General features: G+C 41.6%; 1 protein-coding gene across 2 annotated transcripts in view; it reads right to left on the bottom strand.

Annotated features, from left to right (window-relative positions):
- APC (adenomatous polyposis coli) overlaps positions 1-20,499 on the bottom strand; it is a 101,196-nt gene extending 80,697 nt beyond the window's left edge. For both annotated transcript variants that reach the window (XM_010563455.1, XM_010563457.1), the window contains exon 1: positions 20,449-20,499. The gene's annotated coding sequence lies outside the window, so the exon portion shown is untranslated. The remainder of the gene's footprint in view (positions 1-20,448) is intronic.
- Positions 20,500-22,133: the final 1,634 nt, after the last annotated feature.

The raw sequence follows: 22,133 nt of genomic DNA, 5'->3' as shown, positions 1-22,133 counted from the left end.
ATCTGTCTGTAATGTGCAGAAAGTGAATTCACACTGACCAGATAAACTAGAGTTGACTTTCAAGCATAGTTTAGTTTACTCCACTGATTCATGCATGTGCCTACCCACTCATCCCAAACCTCCAGCAAAGTAAAGGCTTATTCAGCACTTTTGGAAAACTGTAATTGCACCTTCTAACCCATCTTTAATGCCGTTTCAGTAATCTGCTAGCAGTATTGAAGGCTGAACATCTTCCATATAAAAGCCCTTGTCTAGCATACCTCAGGGATTCTCCAGGGAAATTTTTTCAGAGGAAAAGCTCTTCCTAGAAGACTGTTCATTAATTAACACAGATTTCTCCTCTTTTCCACATCTGGGCCACAGAATATAAAAATATTAAATGTTTAAACAAAGAACAAGAATTTTATGTTTTCCAATGTTTCTTGGAGAGTACCAGGCTCTGGATCTGCCTGGTCACCACTAGACCTATCTTTTGTAATCAAAGCACTCTGTCGTAGAATACTTTGTCCTTAGCTGTCGCATAGCTCTTGGCTCTGTTTTACCTTTTTACCCAAGGCTGCACACCGATCAGCTGCCCAGAGACTGATTAAGGGTCAAACCTAGTAGAAGAAACTGAGCACATACCTAGAATACTTAGAGTGGCCCGAGTTCCAAGACAAAGCCCTATTTTGCTTCTTCTTAATATTTAGCATCAACCATAAGAAGTTACAGTATTCACATCTATACATGACAAATGGATGAATGCCCATGCAGATGCACAATCAGATTCAGTTTCTTGTTACACTGTGGTTGACAGAGGTCACTGCTAAAAAAACGGATGCTAAACCTTCATTATTAGGAGAAAATATCCTAAGGTATTATAGACTCCTCAGAGTTTTTTAAAAACAATCCCCACTCCAATGGTGGCAAACTTAGTGCCTGCAAATGAAGGTAAGCTGAGATCACAAGAATTTTAAGCATTTCCCACACCACTGAAGGGGTTAAGTTTGCAAGCTAATTACCCCAGGTAGCAAGAAAAAGTCTGCACAGTGGGTACTACTTGTTCTGACAAGGAAGAAAAAACAGAAGACATCCCATGTCATTGGCAAAAAACCCTTCCGTCACACGAACAGAAAACCAAAGTCCTTCTCCAGAAACACAATCGGCAGTAATTGAAATTTTCTTACTTAAGAGTATGAATGAATTGCTCCCCAGTCTCACTTCTTACTTTTTCCACTTTCCCTGAATTTTTTGCCCTATCTTGTGACATGTCTTATCCCTTGGAAATTTCACGTGACATTCATGTCATGGCACTCATTCTTCATGTGATCAAACATGCACGTGACAGAAGTCATCTGGATGAGTGACTTGACTGGAACCAGATGTGCATCTGCCACATAGAAGGGTACACCTATGCTTAGTCATGTGATAGAGCATGGCCACTCCATCAAGTCCAAGCACTTCCATGAAAGGCTGTATAGCATGACTTCACTGAAAACAAGTAAGCTAGAAGAGCAGGGGCTTTCTAGTCCACACCTGCCTGATACTTTCTTGATATTCTTTTATTTACTCTTTATCACCTTTCCTTTCCCCAAGAGTAAATGCTGGCAAGCGCTAGTAGTGAGCCTATGAAAATCTCATTCCCCAGTTCAAATGCCTGGTAACATTCTACACCACAGGCTATGAGCAATGTAATTGCTTCAGAACAAGAATCACGTCTTTTTATGGGTTTGAGGTTTGCCCAACACAAAGCAGTTCTGATGCTTACCAGGCTTCTAGAGACTCCTGCAATATAATTAAATAACAACCTGGGAAATGCAGAACAGAGGCAAGAATGATGAAAAGCACTATCCATCCATGTTTACAAATGGTGCAATAAACTTAAAAGAATATTAATTTAATAAAAGAAACAATTCTCCTTCAAACAGTGAACTAGGTGGCAAATTGACCAAGAACAATTACTTGGCTTTGTAAAGAACTCCATCACTTATAAGTCACAAGTCAGAAAATTTTCAAGCAATAAACACTGATTGAGCAAGTAACAAATTCATACATTCCTACGCTATCTATATTCAGAGCAGTTGACTTTAAAGGCAAGAATTAATATATTGGCAGAGAGTAAATGCAAAACTTAACCCCAGTATGTTGAAGGTAGACGTTTTCCCATTATTCTCTGAACAAGTTAAAACATTCTAAAACACCCGAGACTTACAAAACAGTGAATTACAACCAGGCTTTGTCATTACAACTAGCTTCAGGTCTTCCTTGCTGCATGCATACTAGACTGTTACATGGACTTTTCAGTACCTTTACATCATTCAAGGCACTACTTGTGGAAAAAGAAAAAAAAAGAAAAAAAAAGAAGAAAAAAAAAAGACCTGGACATCTTGCTCACAAGTAAAATTGAGAGAGAGATTTGGAACAGTATAAAGACAGTCATGTACAGACAACTACTTTTTTCATGCAAATAAAGCAAGACACAAATCCACTCGTTTTAGAGGAAGACAAGCTCTATTTCTCCATTCAATTCACTCTTTTCAGCTTCGAGCACTTGAAACATTTTTTGGAAAAAGCTCTATGAATCAACTCTAGTTCTCAAGGTCTTAACAATGACATTTAGACATTTAATTAGCAAGCCATCACTTGGACTGGCATCTAAACCTTTTGTCAGAGACCTAATTCCATGCCAATTCAAACATCCCATTAGTCTTATATTAACTAACAAGAAGTCTCATAATATTCTGGCTACTTGATTGCACTGGCATGCATTAACACAACAGCGGAGTGAATCTAACTAAACGCAAAGACATAGACTGACAGTGTACACATGTTAAACTAGCAAGGATGTTCTAAGACAAAAATATAATAACCACATGCATGTATGAACTGGTACTCAGGCATACTCTGTCCTTCCTGGTAGCCTGGATACAATTATGACATCCAAGTGGAAAAAAAAACCCAAAAACCATCTGATCAAATTAAAACTGTTTCACTGATTCCAAGCTGAGTCCTGATCTTAAACCTTTCTGGAGCTCATTCTGAACCATATTTAGAGATTTACACATGTGAATTAAGTACCATTATTCTATGTTGGCATTTCTACCCCAAGTCATATTCAGTATACAGAATATTAAAGAAGTTATGAACATATATAACAATACCTATAAACAAATGAGCTACATTTGGAACCAAAGAAGAAAATACACATTAGCTAATGCCGTTTTTCAGCTTGTATTTCTAATTTAGATCTGCAGCTTCCACTGAAATAACAACAAAATATAAAATGTAGAAAAATGCTAGAGCAAGTGGCAGGAACTCTGTGGGTTTTTTTCCTGCTCTTGCGGAAATAGGAATTTTACAGAGGTCTGAGTCACCACTCCACTAGACTGAGCTAAAATTAGAGTCCTATACAATGAAAGGCTTGTAGTTGAACAATTTGAATACCAGGGAACAAAATCCCAATAGAGTCATTCTGCTGAAATACAGGGGAGGAGGAAGACTGGTACCAAGAAAGATTAAAGAAATAGACATATACGGGAATTAGGAAGTATTCAGAGTTGTGCTTAATCCTAGTATTGATAAAGTCCATAAACAAAATTTTTGTTACATGGTATTATTAAAAAATCAATTTAGATTTGTGTTAAAAAGCAACAATATGGAAGGAATTTGGCCATATATTAGGTTTTGCTAACCTCAGAATCTCATGTATCTCTGCACTGCCTGCTGACGCTGTCTTCTTGGCAGTGGTAGGTGCCAATTATAGCGTCAAGGTTACTGGCACCAAAGCTTTTACTCCAAAATTGCTGACGAGGAGGCTGCTAATACCAAAAGTAAGTAAGTAAGTACATTCTAACATAATCAGCATTTTTCTTGTTGTTGGTCTAGATCCTGGTGTATAGCACCTGCTGACAGCCAACAATTTTACCCAAATTTTATTCCACAGCCAAGCCTTTAATGACTAATACAGAGTAATCAAGGAGACTTTACATGAGCCCTTGGATCTCAAGTTATGTGGGAAACAGCTTAGAAAGAGTAGACATTTTGAATGCACATCCTTCTGAGCAGAAAATACAGAAGTTGAAAACAATCTCAGTGAGACAATGCAAGCATTTAGCTCCAGAAATCCCATTATTCAAGGCGTGTACAGTGTTTCCTTTGCGGAATGTCTAATTCAAACACCTAAATCTCCACCCCCACCCCCCACCCATAGCTGAATTCTAAAAAAGCCTAACCAACAAAACAAAACCTAACAAAAAATAAAACCCGAACAAAAGAAGTAGTTCTGGGTTCAAAAAAACAACTTCTGTCTTGTATCCCTTCTACTATAGTAAAAGAACCACAGCTACTTAGCCCTTTATGACCTATGCTTTGCACATCATAAACGGGAATTTTCTACTCAAAGAACTCCTAAACATGACGAAAAGAGACACTCCTTTCTTGGGCCAAGTTTTATGGGCACTGGAAGGGCACTACAGCAGGACTGATAAAATACAAACTTCTCTTTCAGAATGGAAGCTGATTTCTCTTTGTCATGAAAATGAAGCTCCTACCTATCCATTTGAAGCTTTTGCTGCATAGCAACATGACAAAATGGCCAGCATTTTCACCAAAAAGCAGGCTGCAACATGATACTAAAATTTCAAATCAGGCACTAGGATCAGCTACAGGAAAGGTATTTCTTACTAAACAGGCAAGAGCAGAGTGAAGGTCACCCACTTCCTTAGGCCCTTACAAAGCATTAAGCAGACTTCTGACAATGTTTCAAACCTTTGGGAACTAGAAGTCAACATGTAATTGCAAGAAAAAGTTCACAAATGAAGGCATGATAAATTGCTGGTCTAAACAAGCTTCTAGACCAATGTGACCAACCATCAAGACCAATATGAGTACTAAAAGACCCTGCAACAAGAAAAAAAATTTTCACTTATGTTTTCAAAACACATCCGATAATAGGATGGTGTTTTGAAAACAAGTAACCACAGAAAAGGATATTTAAGATGAGCAGCACAAGCAAAGATATATAGACAGTAGCAGTGATGTACTTAAGCCACCTTAAAGAGGCCACAACGGTCCTGTGAAACAGGATGCCCTCTGTATAAACTATGCAAGCCTTGCTAACAACTGTGCCCCCCGAAGAACAACTAAAAGACTGGTAAGAAGGGAGCATCCTACCCCAGGTGGTACTGAAAGTTGCATAATTGCTAATAGGCATGAAGTCAGCAAAGATCTTCAGTAACTGGGAGAAGGTAAAGGCAGCAGGGGGAGATCATGACCACCAACTCAAATCAAGACCGAAGTGTCTTACCCACCCCACCCCTCCCTGAGCACGCGCTGTAGAATAAAAGAACACTGTACCTTTAATTTGAAGTGGGGAAAACTTCAGCCCAATAGAAACTGTGGCAGATAAGCAACTACCAATAAGAGTTTGGGGGAAGAACTTTGGAAACTAAATATGTAAAACTAAACTGTATACATTGCTTGCCTGTTCAGGTATAAGGTGTGCTAGCTTTGTGGATTACCACCTAGCTCCCATCTTTGCGCAAACATGAATTGGAATAAAATACCTCTGCTCTGTGTGTACGTTGGCCTTTCGCACACCGGGTAAATGACCCCACTTTTGGGACAACAGCAGTATTACACTAAGATGGGACAGCGCTGACAGCCTTGCCCAGTTCATCTTGCTGCACCTGATGGGGAGGAGAGAAGTGAGTGGACTCCAGCATGCACCGACCTGTTATTAAGGGACTCTATTGGCTCCTCTCCTACAGTTAGGCAGTAAGCGACACAATAGTGCAACACTATTGGAAAAGAGGTATTTTCTGATAGATAAATAAGGGAAAAGGGAAAAGTCTTTTGGGGAGTAGCAAGCATTTGGGGGGACATTTTGTCCCATTTGGGCTCTGCGTAAGATGCATCAAAAGATACGCAGCAGTAGCATAATTTCATTCCTACGCATTGTTTTTGTAACAAAGAGAGACATCCCTCATTTTGGTGTATGAAACACTGGGTTATTATTTCATTTCTACATGTTGTTTTGTAATGAAGGGAGACATCCCCTCATTTTGGTGTATGGAATGCTGGGTTAGAATTGGTACTGATATGGGCAATGCTACTTCTCTGGAGACTTCCCTTTGTTCTCCCTTAGAAAGCACCTTGACAAATTGGAAAAAGTTTGGAGGGGATCCCCTAAAGAAAGATAAATTAAAAGCTTATTGTGCACAATGGTGGCTGATGTATGAATTGGAGGATGGAGAAAAAGGACAGAGAATGGATCATTGAATTATAATATTATTTTACAATTGATGTTGTTTTGTAGAGGGATGGATAAATGGGGTGAAGTTGCATATGTTGATTTGTTTTTGTTTTAAGACATGATCATGAAACACATAAAAATGTAGAATGTTGATGGATGATGCTGATGGAATGTATTAGCAGAAAGTATTAACAGAAAGGAAAAGAAAAAGAATTATTGTTTTGGAAAAGAATGTAAAATGAGGTGTGTTAAGGACACTGGGGAGGCTGAAGATGTGTAGATCTTGGTCCCAGAGGGGAATCCGGTTAAATGTAGAATGAAGAGATGAGAAAAGGAAATCACAGGATAGTAGTGAGAGTGAAGATGAAGACCAGCCCACTTCCAGCTCAAGAGCAGGGAGTGAGAATTTTAGCCCAATCTCAGGGAGAATGAGGGGACAGCATCCCATTATACAAGCTCCCTTGAGACAGGTAATGAGGGTGGAGGGACAGCCAGTATTTGTGCATGTCCCATTCACTACCTCAGATCTATTGAATTGGAAGCAATCAGTGGGGTCCTATCAAGAAAATGCGGAAGGAATGCCCACAGAAAGAAAAATTATTTGCTGAATCCTCAGGAAAAGGGGGGCCAGAATCAAGTACTAACCTAATTTACTAGGGACATCTGACACTGAGTGAAGGGGACAGGAGGAGAATATTGAGATTTCCCCAGCCAATCCCCTTGTTCCCACAAAGCTGGGGAATGAAGTTATAAATCTTCTGACAGATAGCAGAGCAACCCATTTGGTAGTAAGTAGCTGTAAGGGGCCTTTAAGTAAAATGTATATGCCAATTGTTGGGGTCACAGGAAAGTGAGCTTTTAGGCCATTTTTAAAACCTATGGAATGTACAACTGGAAATACTACTTTGAGTCATGAATTTCTATATAAACCCGAATGCCCCCTACCATTTTTGGGACGAGACCTATTGTGTAAACTGAAAGCACAATTAACATTTTTTGATAAGTCTATTCTGCTACACATGCCTGAAGAGACAGCATGGAGAGCTGAGTTGTGTCTATTGACTGAAAAGAAACAAGAAGAGACCAGAATCCCAGAGGAAATTTTAGGTGCTGTAATACTTCTGGTATGGGCCTCCAAGAAACCTAGATGAGCCAAGAATGCTGCTCCAGTAAAAGTCAAATTAAAACCAGGAGCCCAACCAGTAAGAAAGAAACAATTGAAGGGATTTTTAGGAATGGCCAGACAGTGCCAGCTATGGATTCCTAGTTTTAGACTGATTGCCAAACAGTTACATGCTGCTCTAAAAAGACCTGAGGGAATCTTGGGATGGACAGCAGAATCCTGTACAAGTTTTGATGAAATTAAAAGAAAGCTGATGGAAGCTCCGACTTTGGGATGACCAAATTTAAGAAAACCCTCTCAATTATATGTACATGAGAGACAGCAGGTGGCTCTGGGAGTATTAACACAGAAATTGGGAAATGAAAAGAGACCAGTGGGATACTTTTCCAAACAATTGGGTAAGATCAGCAAAGGTTGGCCTGCTTGCTTGAGGGCAGTAGCACTGACCATAACCTTGACTGAAGAGTCTCAAAAACTGGCACTGGGCCAACCGATTACCATGTTTGTACCTCATGCTGTATCATCCCTCCTTGAGAATAAGGGGCATCACTGGATTTCCCTGATTAGCTAAATATCAAGCTGTGTTAGTGGAGCAAGATGATGTCACACTTTCTTTGATCTCCACTTTGAATATTCCCACCTTGCCCCCAATCTCTGAATCCAATTAATTGCAACATGATTGTCTAACCACTATTGAACAAGTGTATTCCAGCAGACCAGACCTACAGGATGAACCCCTGCCTGATGCGGAAGTAGAGGTCTTCACTGATGGCAACAGCTGTATGCTGGAAGGAAAACAAAGAGCTGGTGTATTGGGTCTGACCGAGATGAATTTAATTCTCCCCATAGCGGCCCCCTAGTGCTGTGCTCTGTATTAGTAGCTAGAAAGGTGTTGATTAACACACCAGTGTTTTGGCTGCTGCTGAGCAGTGCTTGCACAGCATCAAGGCTGTCTCTCCAACATTTCCACCCTCCCTCCCCTCACCGGCAGGCTGGGGCTGGGCAAGATCTTGGGAGGGGACATAGCCAGGACAGCTGACCCAAACTGACCAAATGGATATTCCATACCATATGACATCAGCTCAGCTATAAAAGTTAAGTAGAGGGAGATGGAAGGGCAGGCATTTTGTCTTCTGGAGCAACCACTATGAGTACTGAAGCCCTGCTTCCCAGGAAGTGGCCAGACATTGCCTGCTGATAGGAAGTAGAGAGTAAAATCTTTTGTTTTCCTTTGCTTTCAATTTATTAAACTGTCCTTATCTTGACCCATGAGCCTTTTGCTACATTTTCTCTCCCCTGTCCAGTTGAGGAGGGGGAGTGATAGAGCAGCTTTAGTGGGCACCTGGCACCCAGCCAGGGTCAACCTACCACAGCTGGATATGCAGTGGTAACAAATGCCCAACCACTAGAAACTAAGGCACTGCCTACCAACACTTCCACTCAAAAGGAATAGCACTGACCCAAGTTCTGGAATCAAGTCATGGAAAAAGAGTTAATATATACCCAGATACTAAATATGCATTGGGGGTGGTACATGCACATGGGGCAATGTGGAAGGAAAGAGGACTGTTAAACTCACAAGGAACTCAAACAAAATATGGGACCAAAATTTTGAGACTGCTGCAAGCGGTTCTCCTACCAAAGAAGGTTGCACTAATGCACTGTAAAGCCCATCAAAGGGGAAATAGTGAAATTATAAAAGGAAAACTGGAAGACTAATTGTCTTGCAAAAAAGGCAGCTCTAAAGGAGCCAAAATTTGAAGGAGCTTTAATACCAGGGCCTTGTTTAGAATTACCACCACCAAAATATACTGAGAAGGAAGATCAATTAGCAGAACAAATAGACTGCTCCAAAAATGAACAAGGTTGGTGGATAACACCATTAAAGCAATTATTGATTCCTGAAAGAATGATGGAAACTTTGCTCAAGAGATTACATCAGGAGACACATACAGGAGCAGATGCACTGACAATAACTGCAAAAAGAAATCTTTTTGGACCAAAAATGCAAAGGGTAGCAGACATGGTAGTAAAAGAGTGCCCCATCTGCTGTGCTAATAATCCCAAAATTGGGAAAAAGGTTATAAAAGGAATTGTGAAACAAGGAATAACTCCTAGGGAATACCGACAAATCGATTTTTCAGATTTTTATTTTTTTTACAACCTAGGTGTAACCAATATAAATATTTATTGGACTTGATAGATACCTTTTCTGGTTGGCCAGAGGCTTTCCCTTGCTGTACCAACACAGCTAGAGAGCTAATTAGAATCTTACTGAAGGAAATAATACTCCAATTTGGTATTCCAGAAAGAATCTCCTCTGATAACGTGCCTCATCTTATTGCAGAAGTGGTGCAAGGGATTTCTAAGTTTTTACAGATTAAGTGGTAATTACACACCCCTTGGAGGCCACAATCAAGTGGAAAGGTAGAAAGAATGAATCAAACTCTTAAAAGACAACTTGCTAAACTCTGTCAAGAAACGCACCTTAAATGGGCAGAAATTTTACCCATAGCTCTTGTACGAATTCGAGTAACTCCTGGGGTCGAAGAGAAAGTAAGTCCTTTTGAGATTGTGGATGGGAAAGCATATCCCATGAATTTTTTTGAACAACGAAGGAGACCAAATGCATATAAAATGGCAGGCTGATGTTAAAGAACATTTGATTCCTCTTTCACAGACTTTATCTTCACTGCACAGGTATGTAAATCAGAAGTTCTCTCTCCTGTTGGATATACCAGTTAATCCGTTCCAACCAGGAGACATCATTTACATATGGACCTGGAAAGATGAACCTCTAAAGGAAAGGACCTTCCACTCTGTTATTTAAAACCTATACTATAGTCAAAGTGGAAGGAATTGACTTCTGGATTCCTTACATGTGAGTGAAAAGAGCACCAGAACCAGATTAAGAAAAGTGGAGAGCCACACAGACTGGGAAACTTAAATTTCAGCTAATCAGAGATCGTTGAACTTTGTGAGAATGAAGAAGCTGATTATTATAATATGACATTTGGTACAAGCTCTAGGTCAAGAGAATTTGGTTTTACAGCTTATCCAGTCCTTTAGGCGAATCCAGAATGTTAGCAGCGTAAACGCTTGTCTCCCTCCACCTGAGTTGGCAGACAATCCTTTAAATGGGGGAATATTAACTTTCGACTTAGAAAAAAGTTCTGAACAACAATTGAAATAGGGTGGTTAAATAAAATATTACACGGAATAGAATTCTCCCTTACTAGATGGTTGGCAAACCTAATTAAAACTTTGATCACTGTTGTAATTTTTACAACCGTACTTTGTGTTGTTTTAAGTTGTATCAAGAGACTGGTTTTACAAGCCACAACTAGAGCATATATAATGACGATAAAACAAAGTAGTGAGACTTATGAGACTCAAATGAAGAGATCCCAGTCTCAAAGGGGGAAAATTATGTACTTAAGCCACCTTAAAGAGGCCACAACGGTCCTGTGAAACAGGATGCCCTCTGTATAAACTATGCAAGCCTTGCTAACAACTGTGCCCCCCGAAGAACAACTAAAAGACTGGTAAGAAGGGAGCATCCTACCCCAGGTGGTACTGAAAGTTGCATAATTGCTAATAGGCATGAAGTCAGCAAAGATCTTCAGTAACTGGGAGAAGGTAAAGGCAGCAGGGGGAGATCATGACCACCAACTCAAATCAAGACCGAAGTGTCTTACCCACCCCACCCCTCCCTGAGCACGCGCTGTAGAATAAAAGAACACTGTACCTTTAATTTGAAGTGGGGAAAACTTCAGCCCAATAGAAACTGTGGCAGATAAGCAACTACCAATAAGAGTTTGGGGGAAGAACTTTGGAAACTAAATATGTAAAACTAAACTGTATACATTGCTTGCCTGTTCAGGTATAAGGTGTGCTAGCTTTGTGGATTACCACCTAGCTCCCATCTTTGCGCAAACATGAATTGGAATAAAATAACCTCTGCTCTGTGTGTACGTTGGCCTTTCGCACACCGGGTAAATGACCCCACTTTTGGGACAACAGCAGTATTACACTAAGATGTCAGCAATTTGAGGCAAAGTTGAAGTTCTTTGCAAGACTGACATCTGAATTTAGATCTACAAAGACAGCACTACTATGACCTGCATCCAAGAGGAACAGCTGAGGATCTCAGTATTTTTATTCAGATACTGTACATACAAAATACAACTTAGTAAGATTATGAACTTGTTTAATGAAACTATTTTGCTCCATTTTCAAAAGGAATGTCTTGTTTCATAGTTTAATGAATCTTAGCCTATTCCAAAGGATGTTATACATACACAAAGCAATGGAGGTAATTGTTTTGACTGAAGTGACAATTTCATGCAGTTAAAAAAAAAACACAAAAAACCTGTTGCACTTTCCAACATACTCTTTTCAGATGGTTCAAGACAGCAAGGAATGGACTGCATTATTAAAATAAATCAAAGATAAATTAGGCATTTTCTACTCCAGAATTTTTTTTTAAATACAGAAACATTTTAAATGTTTAAATTATCAATGATAATTGAATGTTTCACTGTTTCCATTATCATTCAAATAAAAATAAAAGCTGTTACTCTATCACACTATTAGAAGAAACCTTGACCATTAAAGCATCTATTAGGATAACAAGTAGCATGACTGCTTCTTGTAGAACATGAATGCATCTGCTCAAAATCTTACAGCAGAGCCTCATGAAAAGCTTATTCCTAGAGTTACTACATTCCAGGACAGTACTGTTACCAGGTCTGAAATAACACTTCTAGAAAAACCAGGAACTGAAAGACTCTAATCTCTGAACTACTAAATTCCAATATAGGAATAACTAAACCTTCTCCTGCTCCTCCCCCTAAACAAAAGCACTGAAATACAGGTACAGCTATATACTCACCTCAATTTTAACTTGCTCTGCAGCACACTCTTTTGTTTCTCTTAATTACAACATATAACTACTCTTCTACCATCAACACCTTTTCTTATATTCTCCTTCAAATCCAAGCACAACTGGCACAAAAAGCAACATTACAAACTTCACAAGCTTGGCAAATCAATCACTTCTGAGAACAGAGATCAGCTGCAAGGTAAGACATTGTAAGCAAGAACTTTACACCCACAGCGCAGTAAGAGCTACCTGTAACAAACTGGAGAATCATCATTATAATGATTGAATTGTAGGGAAGAACAAACCCTATCAACTCTATCCCAGCAGAGGCCACATATTTATTACAAAGACTAGTTATGAAAAATGATTAATTATAAAACCCCCAAACACAAAACACTCTTCACAACAACAAAAATCTCTGCACACTACATGCCGTATTTCTTTGTTTTTAGTAACACTCCTCAATTTCTAGGAAACAACACAAAGCCACATTACATAAAACTACTAGGTTAGACAAACTCCGTGTAATAATTCTGATGTAGTAACACTTTGCTCCTGTCACTCTGAAGTTTACTCTATTTCTCCAAGGATAACCCAAGTAGCAACATGGATTCAGATCTGTTCTGCTGTATATACCTGACTATAAAGTCTGTGACCAAAGACGCTCACAGGATTTTTGTCAAAAAGAGTCTTGCAAAGACAATCTGATGCGTAATTTCCACTAAAGCCATAGGGATACACTTAATATTACAGTACTTCTGATTTTCACCACCATGTTGGAACCTCATTTCTTATTTATCTAACCACATCCTCAGTCTACATTTTTATTCACACTAATACTTAACTGATTTGGGGGAATATGGAAAGGTAAGAAAAATACTGCTGTATAACAAAAAAAAAATCCCCCAAACACAAGAAGAAATCCAAACCACAAACAAATCACACATCAGGAGACAAACCAAAATAAGCAGCAGGAATCCACTTCTGCATATACAGTGACAGCTGAAGTTCTATCCTGACATACTTATTCAGACATTCAAATAATTTTATTAGAATCATAGAATCGTTTAGGTTGGAAAAGACCTTTAAGATCATCAAGTCCAACAGTAAACCTAACATTGCCAGGTCCAGCACTAAACCATGTCCCTAAGCGCCACATCTACCAGTCTTTTAAATACCTCCAGGGATGGTGACTCAACCACTTGCCTGCGCAGCCAGTTCTAATGCTTGAGAATCCTTTTGGCGAAGAAATTTTTCCTAATATCCAACCTAAACCTCCCCTAGTTCAGCTTGGGGCTGTTTCCTCTTGTGCTATCACTTTTTACTTGGGAAAAGAGACTGACATGCACCTTGCTACCACCTCCTTTCAGGTACTTGGAGACACCTTATTGCTCTCTACTCAGCCTCCTTTTCTCCAGGCTAAACGACCCCAGTTCCCTCAGTCACTCCTCGTAAGACTAGTGCTCTACTAGACCCCTCATCAGCTTCGTTGCTCTCCTTTGGACATGCTTTAGCACCTCAGTGTCTTTCTTGTAGTGAGGGGCCCACAGCAGAAGACAGTATTCGAGATGCAGTCACACCAGGGCCGAGTATAGGGGACAATCACTTCCCTAGTCCTACTGGTCACACTATTTCTGATACAAGCCAGGATGTTATTGGCCTTTCTGGCCACCTGGACACACTGCCAGCTCATATTCAGCCAGCTGTTGATCAACAGCCCCAGCTCTTTTTCCACCAGGCAGCTTTCCAGACACTCTTCCCCAAGCCTGTAGCATTGCATGGGGTTGTTGTGACCCCAGTGCAGGACCCAGTACTTAACCTTGTTGAATCTCATATAACTGGCCTTGGCCCATCGACCCAGCCTGTCCAGATCCCTCTGTATAGCCTTCCTACCCACAAGCAGATCAACACTCCTGCCCACTTTAGTGTCATCTGCAAACTTACTGAGGGTGCAATCAATCCCCTCATCCAGGTCATTGATAAAGATATTAAAAAGAACTGGCCCCAATACTGAGCCCCGGGGAACACCACTTGTGACTGGCCACCAACTGGATTTAATTCCATTCACCACCACTCTTTGGACTTAGCCATCCAGCCAGTTCTTTTTACCCAGCAAAGAATATGCCTGTCCAAGGCATGAGCAGCCAGTTTCTCCAGGAGAATGCTGTGGGAAACAGCATCAAGAGCTTTACTGAAGTCTAGGTAGACAACATCCACAGCCTTTCCCCTCACCTACTACGCAGGTCATGTTGTCATAGATGGGTATCAGGTTAGTCAAGCAGAACCTGCCTTTCATAAACCCACGCTGACTGGGCCCGATCACCTGGTTGTCCTGTACATGCCACATGATGGCACTCAAGGTGTTCCACTCCATAACATTCCCCAGCACCAAGGCCAGGCTGACAGGCCTGAGTCGGAAGTCACCCCACTAACTAAACAGGGAGTTCACAATCCAAACACAAACTCCAGTAGAGTCTGTAACAGAGCCAGAGGGGGCTTGAGGGGAACGCTTCTTATTGATCAAATAAATTTCAATTTCTAGTATATAAAAAAAAAGTGGGAATCTTATTCAAAGAAATAGCAGCAAAGCACAACCAAGCCATAAAACTCAATATATGACTCAATTAGCTTAAAAGTTGTCCTGGTTTCAGCTCAGGTAGAGTTAATTTTCTTTCTAGTAGCTGGTGTAGTGTTATGTTTTGCATTCAGTATGAGAAGAATGTTGATAACACATGGATGTTTTCAGTTGTTTCTAACTAGCGTTTAGACTAAGTCAGGGATTTTTCAGCTTCTCATCCCCAGCCAGCAAGAAGGCTGGAGGGGCACAAGAAGTTGGGAGGGGACATAGCCAGGACGGCTGACCCAAACTGGCCAAAGGGGTACTCCATACTGTGTGACATCATGCCCAGTATATAAACTGGGGGTGGATGGCCTGTGGGAGGATGGCCTGGGAGGGTGATCGCTGCTCGGGAACTAACTGGGCATCAGTCAACGAGTGGCGAGCAATTGCATTGTGCACCACTTGTTTTGTATACTCCAATCCTTTTATTAGTATTGCCATTTTAATATTGTTATTAATAGAACAGAAATGAAGAAACTAATAATGATAATAAAGTGCTCTTATCTCAACCCATGAGTTTTATTCCTCCCTCCCTCCCCCCCCCCCCCCCGTTCTCTCCCCCATCCTACTGGGTTGGGGGGGAAGTGAGTGAGCAGCTGCGTGGTGCTTAATTGCTGGCTGGGGTTAAACCACGACAAAGTGAAAGGACAATGAGACAAAGTAGGCATGTTTGAGCAATATAACTAAATTTCTGTATAAAATTGTTTGTTTATTGGATTTTTTAACCCTATAAGAAAAATTATTGCTTAGTTCTAAAGAGATTCTTAGCTGAAGCCCTTTAAATGAAAGAACAGCAGCAATGTGAGATCTCCATAGCAAGGGTTTCAGAGAGGAGAAAAAGCTCATGTGATCCCAAGAACCTTTTTGCATTAATAAAGGGAAAGCCAACTCACACAATTTATGCTTTCATGATTTCTTTGCACTCTTGTTACACAACAATGAGAAGTCCTAGTTTCCTTCCAGTTCCCTCCACATGCCAGTTACTACAAAAAGGCCAATCTACTAACAGCCAAATTCAGTTTTGTGAAACTCAGCACTTTTCAGAATCTATTTAAAGCAGCCAACACTCATACCAGTAACTGCACAAATAAGAAAGCTTTTTATTGATATCCAACTTCCACAAAAAAACCACAATTTTCACTCAAAGTATTTAATCTATGTGTGAAAAGCTAAGCCTTAAGTGATGCCTTACTGTGTCGCCAGAGTTCTATTACAGGATAAGAAAAAGTTCATCTCTTCAAAAAAACTACAGCATTAAAAGAAGCATCATTATACTATCTCACACAAGCCTAAATTCTTTCTATTTTGAACTGTAAAGTCTACTGTACTATTTTGAACTGTAAGGTCTCTGCTTCCATTAGAGGTTACTATTCTATCAATTTGCGGTTAAAATGCACCCCTGAAAAATAACACTATGCTTATGAAAGACAAATCAAAATGCTATTGATCCTTAAACTCAAGGCCTTGGTTTACCATTTCAATTGAGAAATCAAACTACTTGTGCTCTAATACAACTGTATTTACTAATTTGAAAGATACTCTTGTCTACTGAACTTTATTTCTCACCTTCTGAAAATCCACATGGAAGTAATGGCATAATGAATTCTCTCTGATCTCAGAAAGCATTTATGTTTTTAAAATTTCTGATTTCCACTAGTGATGACTAACATTAAAGCCATCATCCTCTAACAAAGACACAAATAAACATACTCATGGAACCCAATTAGTCTTTGGCAGTCAATTCAAATTAGCATATACTAGCCTTGTGACCATGACCAGCAAGCAGTATCAGAGGTACTGCTATAGCAGCACATGGAGATAACAAAACCAAACAAGTATTACTCTTTTTAACCTTTTTGCCAACTACCTACCTCTCCCATAACTGTCACTGAAACATAGCACCCCTGCTGAATATAGACCTCTGATACTTTGAGCAAACGGTTACTGTGTAGTAGCTTTATCGCCCAGCTACAACTGATGCAACATGATGCAAACTTTCAACTAAAACTGAATGGCAATCATACAACCCAAGTTCTCCAACAGCACAGCATCACTTGCCATTGAAATCACTATCACAGGTTCTTTTAACACTGTTTTAGCAAAGTCATACTTGTAGCCATGATTCAAGTTAATTTAGGATCAAAATCCCAACAGTGTGGGTCATTAAATATCAAAACGTTAGAAGTTATGTATGTGAATCTGAAGGACTCAAAGCTAAGACTATACAGTAGAAGTGGTTTTGCTTCACTCATACTGGTAATAAATGGATGATGAAAACAGTATGAACATGAACAGCAAACGACTAAAAGATCCATTTAAAGATCAGTTACAACTACCTCCCAGCTGAGTCCATATACATTCATTTAGTACAGTCATACTGCATTTTTAAACTTACAATGTAGACTTCATTGAAAGCTAAGCTCATAAAATAATCTTGATACATTTTTTTCTTTTAACATTTGTAATACTGATACTGTCATTAAAAGATGAAAAGTTAGCAGTGTATGTTTTATTCGCCAAGCTGGCTACCGACATAATTCCAGTCCATTAAACCACTGCTTATTCCATCACTATCCTACAAGTTACTATAAATGATACTGTGAAAACATGGTACCTTGATACAAAGAAAAGAAAAAGAAGCATTGCTTTCTACTGTTGTGTTGACGTACAACAAAAAAAGGATTCTGACCCTGAGTTTCAGATAGTGAGAGAAGACCAGAGAATTAATGGATTTCTACTGTATAATGCTATGAAACAACTTCTACAGCATAGTTTGAAAGTGGAAACAAGATGCACATTATCCTAAATCAGTGCTGAACTTTCACTTGCCATTCATGATATTTCAGAACAACTTGCTACCATAAAATATTTCCAAAAGCGCATATATATATATAAATACCTGTGTGAATGATTATTGTTACTGAGCTGCTTGAACAAACAAGTTAACTACTATAAAACAATCCCAACTAAAGAAAAGAACAAATTTTCAGTCTAGCCAAAATAAAGACAGCCAAATCAAAATCTTCTTTCTTGATCATTACAGGATTAAGGAAGTTTAATTGTTAACTACGCTATTTAGTTTTAAATACAATCATAAAGGGATATAAATCCCTTACTCTAGAGATTATCTAGATATAAGAAGATTCTAGAAATAATCTAGAAGTCTTTATTGAAAGTAAATATATATACACACACACAACACATATATAAATACAAAATGCAGGTATTCACTGGGGCCGACTATTCGTTTAGCACTAATACAGACCAAAACAGAGTATCAAAAACTTTGTGCATACATTGGCACAGCACATTGCTGATGGTATTCATTGTACATTTTAAAGAAACTGTAGTTATAATGTTAGTTACTTGACGAACATTTTCTGCAACAGATGCCTAGGTATCAAAACTTGACATATGTCATGGTTTAACCCCAGCCAGCAACTAAGCACCAAGCAGCTGCTCACTCACTTCCCCCCCAAGCCAAAAGGATGGGGGAGAGAACGGGGGGGGGGAGTAAAACTCATGGGTTGAGATAAGAGCACTTTAATAGAACAGAAATGAAGAAACTAATAATGATAATAATAACAATATTAAAATGGCAACACTAATAAAAGGATTGGAATATACAAAACAAGTGGTGCACAATGCAATTGCTCGCCACTCATTGACTGATGCCTAGTTAGCTCCCGAGCAGCGATCCCCCCACAGGCCATCCCCCCGCCAGTTTATATACTCGGCATGTCGTCACACAGTATGGAATACCCCTTTGGCCAGTTTGGGTCAGCCATCCTGGCTATGTCCCCTCCCAACTTCTTGTGCCCCTCCAGCCTTCTTGCTGGCTGGGGATGAGAAGCTGAAAAATCCCTGACTTAGTCTAAACACTAGTTAGAAACAACTGAAAACATCCATGTGTTATCAACATTCTTCTCATACTGAATGCAAAACATAACACTATACCAGCTACTAGAAAGAAAGTTAACTCTATCCCAGCCAAAGCCAGGACAACATACTTGAGCATGGATTACATTGCATGGAAATAAGACACATGGTAAGACACGTTCTTATGTTCAGTAGTGTTTCCTATTGCATTACTTAGAAATAAAATATTTCATCAACTATATCACCATTTGGATTTCCACAGTTTTGGGTTTTTTTTCCTTTTTACCCCCAAGTATCAACACCTTCTACCAAATAATTTTTTTTTTTTTTTTGAAACCTAAAGCATCCAAGGAGAGCAAGTACTTGCAAGACCTTTCTCACTGGACAGAACTATTCTATAAATAGTCTTCACCGTAACTAAAGGAAAAAATACGCATAAAGGAAGTTGAAGCTGAAGCATAACAATGATCTCATGACATTCACTTTAAAAGTAATGCTTCTTGCTTCAGATTGGTTGAATCCATCTGGCATACCATTTTTTTTCAAATGCAGTTTAAAAATATAAGGTTACAGCACCTGAATAGGAAAAAGGTTCCGTTTCTCTGCATTTCAATTAGTGACCTAATGTTACTTAACTCTTGCCATAGGCTTAACTTACCAAAATGTTAGCAGTTCTCCTGAAGCAAAGCTTTCAAATCTGTGTTTCTCCACTGGTCCGTAGAAAAATCTCCCTTGTTCAATCAGTACTTGGTGGAAGCAAGTACATGAAAACAGTTTCTGCAGAACCTTATTTTATTTTTTGGAAAGTTAAAAGTTTCTATGACAGCTTTATCAAAAGGCTTGTCTTTCCAGTTTTACAGGTCACTACCATCCTATTGTTTATTATGAAGGGGGCCAAGGCAACAACAAACAAGTCCATCGTATAGTTTAGTACACTTGTATCTTCACTTCTCCATTACTCTGCAGTTACACAATGAAGCCGACATTTACAGAAATCTGAACTATTTTACTTCACACTCAATCACTTCTGAAGCCCTGAATGACAGCTAAGGCTAGAATGACTTCAGAAACTGAGGCTGTAGTCACAGACACCTGTACAGATCCACCCCTCATTACAAGAGGTCAGAGAGGACACATAACAGAAGAAATAAGCCCTGCTAATACCGAGTTTTGAAGTTAGACTCATCTAACAGTTAGAGGAAGGTTTTTGCAGGTCAAGGACTTCAAATATCTTTTCATACAAGACAGCAGCTGAGCTCTTCCTAAGACCTAGTCACTGGGCCTTAACCCTATTGCCTTCATATTCCAGTGGTATTTTAGCTACCTAATATCTGAATACTTCAAGGCAGATTTTGAAGAACAAAACCACTAAATGAAGTCAAATGGCGTTATACTACCACACACACCAAAAAAAAAAAAAAAAAGGGCAAGCAAGCCACTACTGGCTTTGAGTAACACCCACGAGATCAGGCTCCTTCTGCCTGGGGAGCTGCAGCTACGGGACTCAGCCCTGTGCCGGCGCGGCGACCCGCCGCCGGGGACGAGGGGCAGGGGCGGGCGCCTTCAGGGAGAAGCGCACACAAGCCTGAGCCAGACGGAATCCTGCTTCAAACCCGCCCGGGGCTGCCGCTAGCGGGGGCTGCCCGAGAAGGGCCCGGTGAAGCGCGCAGGGTCCACCGGGGCCGGCGCTTCGGCCGACGGGCACTCACCTGTCCGCCTTCCTCTCCCCGCCCGGCAGCGCCGCCGCGACTCCTCCGACGCCTCCCGCCGCTGCCGCCACCGGTGCGGACCCGCGAGCTGCGCCTCCTCCCCGGGGCGGGCGAAGGGGCAGCCGGCGGGCGCGCATACGGGGACAGCCGCTCCCCCTCCTCACCGGCGAGGGCCGGCCTCTGCCCCGTCTCCCCAGCTCCTCATATCCCCGCGGAGGGCTCCGGGACAGCCCGGCCTCCTCCCCAGCTCCTGCGCGGGCCCAGACCCTGCGCGGCAGCCGCCCCCCTCGGGCGCGCCTCAGCCGCGACGCCGGGGCCCTCTCCCCGCCAGCCCGGCCCCCCCGAAACGCCCGCCTCACTGGCTTCCCGTGACCTATCGCCCCGCCGCCATCTTGCCCGAGGGGAGAGGAGAGCGCGCAGGCGCAGTCGAGGAAATCCCGGCCGCCGGGGCGGCGCGCATGCGCGAAGGCGGGAGCTCCCTCCGCACCCCTCTCGGTGGCGCACACCTGCCGCGGGGGGAGGGCCCGGCGGGGGCGGGGCGGCGGGTACCGGGCCCCCGCCGCCTCCCAGTCCGCCTGCCGCCTCCGTGGCTTCGCGCCGGCGTGGGACGGAGGCCTGGAGCGGGGCGGCGTTGCGCCGACAGGGCGAAGTCGCCGGGCGGTGAGAGCCCGAAGCAGTGCTCGAGTGGTTGGAGCAGAACAGAGGTACTCCCCTGTAGAGGGGTGGCCTGGCTCGACTGTGGAGAGTAACGTGCTGTCAGGTGTCGGAGAGACAGGCCAGAAACGCCACTCGCCCTGGCAGAAAGCTGTGTGCCCACGGGCAGCCAACTCTGGAAGCTGAAGGAAAAGGTGGGATGTACCCCCATCCTTTCTCTATGTGTTTATTGGGACCCTCACCCAGCAGTCAGCCAGGCAGTTTCCCTTCACAGAAGGTACGTTCTTCCCTGTCAGCCCATGTTTGTCCATGCGCTCGGTGAGCTTTTAACATAAATGGTTCAGCCTCACAGTGAGAGAGGTCAGTGTCTCCGGTCTCTCCGTCTGAAGGTGGGCTCTGGCATGCCCTGGGATGGCAGAGATGCTTTGGTGGCCAGGCCCCAACTGTAAGGATGGGGTTCTACACCACAACCAGTAGTTATGGAGTTTCACAGATGAAGTCCTTCATCACTTTTAGCTGAATGTCACCTGGTTCAGGTGACTTTCTCCACTTCCAGGTGACAGGCTTATACACCCAGTATTTCACTTCCCAGTTTGGGCTCATACTTCCTGTAAAGTTACTTCAAGTTGATACAGTTCTTCCAGCCTCCCCAGTGTGAAGCCGGTGTGGGGTTATGAATCCCCAGCACCCCCAGCTGCAGTCAAGGGCAGACAGCGCTTTGAGCTTCTCTGTGCTAGCTTTGCCATCATTGACACACACTCCCCCCATACCCCTTTTAGACTTTTGTCATTAAGCAATCTCACCAGTTTCCTAACTACCTTCTTCCTTTTGATGTATATAAAGGCCTTTTTACTACCAGTTTGAGCATCCTTTGCAAGGCGCTCTTCAAATCATTTTTTAGTCCTCTTCATTTCCTCCTTAGATTTGACCTGCAGTGCAGTGTTTTACAGCTTTCTGTTCTCCTCATTTGGGCCTAGACAGGTTCTGCCCCCTTGTTAGTATCAAAGGAATTGCCTTGCCAAGCCCTCTCT

This window comes from Haliaeetus leucocephalus, unplaced genomic scaffold (genome assembly GCF_000737465.1).
Source record: "Haliaeetus leucocephalus isolate CR32 unplaced genomic scaffold, Haliaeetus_leucocephalus-4.0 Scaffold167, whole genome shotgun sequence".
In the NCBI taxonomy this organism is placed as follows: Eukaryota; Metazoa; Chordata; class Aves; order Accipitriformes; family Accipitridae; genus Haliaeetus; species Haliaeetus leucocephalus.
This window is presented reverse-complemented; position numbering and strand designations above follow the sequence as displayed.